Below are 7,004 nucleotides of genomic sequence, written 5' to 3'. Positions count from 1 at the left end.
AGAAAAACAAAACCAAAAACCCCAAACTCCAAAATCTTTTAAGTGCTTACCTATTAGCAGGCTTAGATGTATTGTCATCAAAACAGTTGTTGGCAAGTTTAGGTAAGATAGGATGAGTGTCTTTTCCTGAAGCCATTGCTGCCCTTAGAGATGGAATTTTCTTCTAGAACTTCACTAATCCCTTGGTCTAATTATGATGACATTGCTGCCTCAGATGTAACAATGTTCTGCTAGCTTCCTAGCAACCCATTAGCAGTTGATTAAAAGTGTAGAGCTGAGAGCTATTTTCAGTGTTTTGTATACTTCTTTTTTCTTTTTCCTGGGGAACAAAATTTTATTCTAAAAATAGACCTTGGTAACAATGAAATGGCAAAGGCCAGTCATTACAAAGGAAAAAAAAGTAAGAGAACTTTGCTTAAAAATTTTTTTCTAGGCCCTGGCCGGTTGGCTCCACAGTAGAGTGTCAGCCCGATGTATGGATGTCCCGTGCTCGATTCCCAGTGAGGGTACACTGGAGAAGTGACCATTTGCTTCTCCACTTCTCTCTCTCTCTCTCTCTTTCTTTCCCACAGCCGGGGCTCAAGTGGTTTGAGAAAGTTTTCTCCGAGCACTGAGGATGGCTGCATGGCCTCACCTCAGGTGCTGAAATACTCAGTTACCGAGGAACAGAGAACTGGGCAGAGCATGGCCCTGTAGGGGGCTTGCCTGGTGGATTCTGGTCTGGGCCCATGTGGGAATCTCTCTGCCTCCCTGCCTCCTAGCCTCTCACTTAATAAAAAAAGAAAAAAAAGAAAGAAAGAAAGAAAGAAAGAAAGAAAAGAAAGAGAAAAGAAAAGAGAAAGAGGGAAAGAGGGAAAGAAAGAGAAGAAGGAAGGGAGGGAGGGAGAGAGGGAGGGAGGGAGGAAGGAAGGAAGGAAGATGAATTTTTTTTCTGAAAAACTCAAAATTATCACTTTAAATATACTGCCAACTCTCACTTATCTGTATTTGAATTATTCATTTTATGGATTATTCAATCTGATTGGACTCTGCCTAATATTTAGATGTACATCTAAATTGCTTTTGTCTCCAAGTAGATACATTCTCAAGGAATGAAAACAAAATTGAACATTTAAGTAAATATAATTAGAAAGATTAATTTATGCTTAGAAAATGTGCTCCAGGCCCCTGGTACACGGTGTGTGGATGTCCGCGGGTTCAATTCCTAGTCAGGGAACACAGAAGAAGTGCACATTTGCTTCTCCACCTCCCCACCCTCTCACTTCTCTCTCGCGCTCTCTCTCTCCCCCTCCCCCTCCCGCAGCCAATACTCAATTGGAGCAAGTTGGCCCAGGGCACTGAGATGGCTCCATGGCCTCCACCTCAGGCGCTAGAATGGCTCTGGTTGCAATGAAGCAAAGCCCCAGATGGGCAGAGCATCGCCCCCTGGTGGGCATGCCGGGTGGATCTCGGTCCAGGCCCATGAGGGAGTTTGGCTCTGCCTTCCTTCCTCTCACTGAATTTAAAAAAAAGAAAGAAAAAGAAAATGTATTCCAAAGCAAATATTGGTTTGACTCACTGTTTCCCTCAATTTTTGCACATAACTATAAATGCCTGACTGTACTGAAGCACAGTCAATGAAGCTGGAAAGCAACAAATTACACAACATATATATCAATACAAAGAAAAGACAACTAAATTACTTCAAACCCAAAGCACAGGAAACTTTAAAAGTATATACTGACATTTATAGCCTTTATAACCTTACCTGTTGTGGCACAGTGAATAAAGCCTTGACCTAGAATGGTGAGGTTGCCGGTTCAAAACCCCAGGCTCGCCTGGTCAAGGCACATATGGGAGTTGATGCTTCCTGCTCCTCCACCCCTCTCTTTCTCTTTCTTTCTCCCCTCTCTAAAAATGAATAAATAAAATCTTTAAAAAATATATTTTATTGATTGATTTTAGAGGAGAGAGAGAGAAAGCAGGGGAGGAGCAGGAAGCATCAACTCCTTGTTGCTTTGTAGCTTCTCATATGTGCCTTGACCAGGCAAGCCCAGGGTTTCAACCCTGGCGATCAATGGGGTGACAGATGTCGCAGCCAGATCGCCCTCACATCCAAGCCCAGGGTTTCAACCCTGGCGATCAATGGGGTGACAGATGTCACAGCCAGATCGCCCTCACATCCAAGCCCAGGGTTTCAACCCTGGCGATCAATGGGGTGACAGATGTCGCAGCCAGATCGCCCTCACATCCAAGCCCAGGGTTTCAAACCGACAGTCTCAGTGTTCCAGGTTAATGCTTTAGCCACAGCACCACCACAGGTCATGCCTGATCTTGAGTTCTTAAAAAGTGGTTTTATACTTTCAAAATGCTAAAGAAACAAGTACTTAATAAAATTTCAGGCCTGTTTACAAAGGTCTGACTGATTTGTAGTACTAAAATGTCAAGGTCAAAACAACTTAAATTTAGGAGTCTATCCATTACTATCAAATGTACTTTTTGTTTATTTTAAAGTGTTTTGGTTTTTTTTTAATATTCATTTTAGAGAAAAAAGGAGAGAGAAACATCAATCTGTTCCTGTATGTGACCTGACTGGGGATCGAACCTGCAACCTTTGTGTATCAGGGTGATGCTCTAGTCTAATCAACCAAGGTATCTGGTCAGGGCTATTATAAAATGTACAGTATTTTAAGTATACTCTGCAGAGATATGAAAGCAGTAGTTGAAAGACCAGTTAGGGCTAAGTTAGTAACTGACAACTATCAGCCCCATCTTTTTTCTTTTCCTTTTTTTTTTTTTTTTTAATAGAGACGGGGTCTCGCTATGTTACCCAGGCTGGAGTGCAGTGGCTATTCACAGGCGCGATCCCACTACTGATCAGCACGGGAGTTTTGACCTGCTGCGTTTCCGACCTGGGCCGGTTCACCCCTCCTTAGGCAACCTGGTGGTCCCCCGCTCCCGGGAGGTCACCATATTGATGCCGAATTTAGTGCGGACACCCAATCGGCATAGCGCACTACAGCCCAGAACTCCTGGGCTCAAGCAATCCTCCTGCCTCAGCCTCCCTAGTAGCTGGGACTACAGGCGCGCGCCACCATGCCCGGCTTTTTTTTAATTTTTTTTATTTTTCCGAAGCTGGAAACGGGGAGGCAGTCAGACAGACTCCCGCATGCGCCCGACTGGGATCCACCCGGCATGCCCACCAGGGGGCGATGCTCTGCCCCTCTAGGGCGTCGCTCTGTTGCATCCAGAGCCATTCTAGCACCTGAGGTGGCCGTCCTCAGTGCTCAGGCCATCTTTACTCCAATGGAGCCTCGGCTGCAGGAGGGGAAGAGAGAGACAGAGAGGAAGGAGAGGGGGAGGAGTGGAGAAGCAGATGGGCGCTTTTCCTGTGTGCCCTGGCCAGGAATCGAACCCAGGACTCCTGCACGCCAGGCCGACACTCTACCGCTGTGCCAACCGGCCAGGGCCTTTTCCTTCTTTTTAAAAATCATTTATTGATTGAATAGAGAGAAAGAAAGGGGGTGGAGAGGGATAGAGAAACATCGATTTCTTGTTCCACTTATTTATGCATTCACTGGTGTTTAAAAAAAATTTTTTTTTTTATTTAGACAATTAATTTTAACAGGGTGACATTGATCAATTATTAGAGTACATAGATTCAGAGAAAACATCTCCAGGTCCTTTTGATATTTGGTTATATTGTATACCCATCACCCAAAGTCAAATTGTCTTATGTCACCTTCTATTTGATTTTCTTTGTGCCCCTCCTCTCCCCCCTCTCCCTCCCCCTCCCCCTGGTAACCACCACACTCTTGTCCATGTCCCTGAGCCTTATTTTTATGTCCTACCTATGTATGGAATCATACAGTTCTTAGTTTTTTCTGATTTACTTATTTTACTCTGTATAATGTTATCAAGATCCATCCATGTTGTTGTAAATGATCCTATGTCATCATTTCTTATGGTTGAGTAGTATTCCATAGTATATATGTACCACATCTTCTTTATCCAATCCTCTATTAAAGGGCTTTTGGTTGTTTCCATGTCTTGGCCACTGTAAACAATGCTGCAATGAACATGGGGCTGCATGTGTCTTTACGTACCAGTGTTTTTGAGTTATGTGAGTATATTCCCAGTAGAGGGATTGCTGGGTCATATGGTAGTTCTATTCTTAATGTTTTGAGGAACCACCATATTTTCTTTCATAATGGTTGGACTACTTTATGTTCCCACCAACAGTGGATGAGGGTTCCTTTTTCTCCACAGCCTCTCCAACATTTGCTATTACCCGTCTTGTTGATCATAGCTAATATAACAGGCCTGAGGTGGTATCTCATTGTAGTTTTGATTTGCATTTCTCTAATAGCTAGTGAAGATGAGCATCTTTTCATATATCTGTTGGCCATTTGTATTTCTTCCTGGGAGAAGTGTCTGTTCATGTTCTTTTCCCATTTTTTTATAGGATTGCTTGTTTGTTGTTGAGTTTTGTGAGTTCTTTGTATGTTTTGGATATTAGGCCCTTATCTGTGCTGTTGTTTGAAAATATTATCTCCCATTTAGTTGGCTATTTTGTTGTCAGTTTCTCTTGCTGAGCAAAAACTTTTTAGTCTGATGTAGTCCCATTCATTTATCTTTGCCTTCACTTCTCTTGCCTTTGGAGTCAAATTCATAAAATGCTCTTTAAAACCCAGGTCTATGAGTTTAGTACCTATGTCTTCTTCTATGTACTTTATTGTTTCAGGTCTTATATTTAGGTCTTTGATCCATTTTGAATTCATTTTAGTACAAGGGGACAAACTATAGTCGAGTTTCATTCTTTTGCATGTGGCTTTCCAATTTTCCCAGCACCATTTATTGAAGAGGCTTTCTTTTCTCCACTGTGTGTTGTTTGTCCCTTAATCAAAGATTATTTGACCATATATATGTGGTTTATTTCTTGGCTCTCTATTCTGTTCCATTGGTCTGAGTGTCTATTTTTCTGCCAATACCATGCTGTTTTGATTAGCGTGGCCCTATAATTTGAAGTCAGGTATTGTAATGCCCCCAGCTTCGTTCTTTTTCCTTAGGATTACTTTGGCTATTCGGGGTTTTTTATAGTTTCATATAAACCTGATGATTTTTTGTTCCATTTCTTTAAAAAATGACATTGGAATTTTGATGGGAATTGCATTAAATTTGTATATCGCTTTGGGTAATATGGTCATTTTGACTATATTTATTCTCCCTATCCAAGAACAAGTAATATTTTTTCATTTCATTTTACCTTTTTTGATTTCCCTTAACAATGCTTTGTAGTTTTCATTATATAGGTTCTTTACATTCTTAGTTATGTTTATTCCTAGGTATTTTATTTTTTTTTGTTGCAACTGTAAAAGGGATTATTTTTTTGAGTTCGTTTTCTGATATTTCATTGTTGGCATATAGGAAGGCAATAGACTTCTGTATATTAATTTTATACCCTGCAACCTTACTGTATTGGTTTAATAGTCTTTTTGTGGAGTCTTTGGGGTTTTTAATGTGTAGGATCATATCATCTGCAAAAAGTGAAACCTTTACTTTTTCTTTCCCAATATGAATGCCTTTTTTCTTTCTCTTGTCTGGTTGCTCTGGCTAGAACTTCCAGCACTATGTTGAATAAGAGTGGAGAGAGTGGGCAACCTTGTCTTGTTTCTGATTTTAGAGGAAAAGTCCTCAGTTTTATGCCATTTAAATATTTTAGCTAATGGTTTGTCATAAATGGCCTTTATTATGTTGAGATATTTTCCTTCTATACTCATTTTGTTAAGTGTTTTAAACATAAAATAATGTTGTATTTTATCAAATGCCTTTTCTATATCTATTGATAGGATCATAAGGTTTTTGTTCTTTGTTTTGTTGATACAGTGTATTACATTAACTATTTTATGTATGTTAAACCATCCTTGTGATTCTGGGATGGATCCCACTTGATCATGATGAATTATATTTTAATGTGTTGTTGTATTCGATTTGCTAGTATTTTAGCATTTGTATTCATTAGGGATATTGGTCTGTAGTTTTCTTTCTTTGTGTTGTTTTTGCCATGTTTTGGTATGAGGGTTATTTTGGCCTCATAAAATGTGTTTGGAAGTATTGCTTCTTCTTCAATTTTTTGGAAGACTTTGAGTAGAATAGGAACCAAGTCTTCTTTGAATGTTTGACAGAATTCACTACTATAGCTTTCTGGCCCTGGACTTTTATTTTTTGGGGAGGTTTTTGTTTTTGTATTTTTTCTGAAGCTGGAAACGGGGAGAGACAGTCAGACAGACTCCCGCATGCGCCCGACCAGGATCCACCCGACACGCCCACCAGGGGCGAAGCTCTGCCCACCAAGGGCGATGCTCTGCCCCTCCGGGGCATCACTCTGCCACGACCAGAGCCACTCTAGCGCCTGGGGCAGAGGCCAAGGAGCCATCCCCAGCGCCCGGGCCATCTTTGCTCCAATGGAGCCTTGGCTGCGGGAGGGGAAGAGAGAGACAGAAAGGAAGGAGGGGGGGGTGGAGAAGCAAATGGGCACTTCTCCTATGTGCCCTGGCCGGGAATCGAACCCGGGTCCCCCGCACGCCAGGCCGACGCTCTACCGCTGAGCCAACCGGCCAGGGCCTTGGGGAGGTTTTTGATAGGTGTTTCTATTTCCTCCCTGCTTATGGGTCTGTTTAGGCTATCCACTTCTTCATAACTCAGTCTAGGAAGATAGTATTGTTCTAGGAATTTATCCATTTCTTCCAGATTGTTAAATTTGGTGGTATATAGTTTTTCATAGTATTCTACAATAATTCTTTGTATATCTATGATATCTGTGGTGATTTCTCCTCTTTCATTTTAGATTTTGTTTTTATGAGTCCTTTCTCTTTTTTCCTTAGTGAGTCTTGCCAAGGGCTTGTCAATTTTGTTGATCTTTTCAAAGAACCAGCTCCTTTTTTTATTGATTTTTTTCTATAGGTTTCTGTTCTCTATTTCATTTATTTCTGCTCTGATTTTTATTATTTCCTTTCTTCTGCTGG

Source organism: Saccopteryx leptura, chromosome 4, assembly GCF_036850995.1.
Source record: "Saccopteryx leptura isolate mSacLep1 chromosome 4, mSacLep1_pri_phased_curated, whole genome shotgun sequence".
Classification (NCBI taxonomy): Eukaryota; Metazoa; Chordata; class Mammalia; order Chiroptera; family Emballonuridae; genus Saccopteryx; species Saccopteryx leptura.
Note: the sequence above shows the minus strand (reverse complement) of the source record.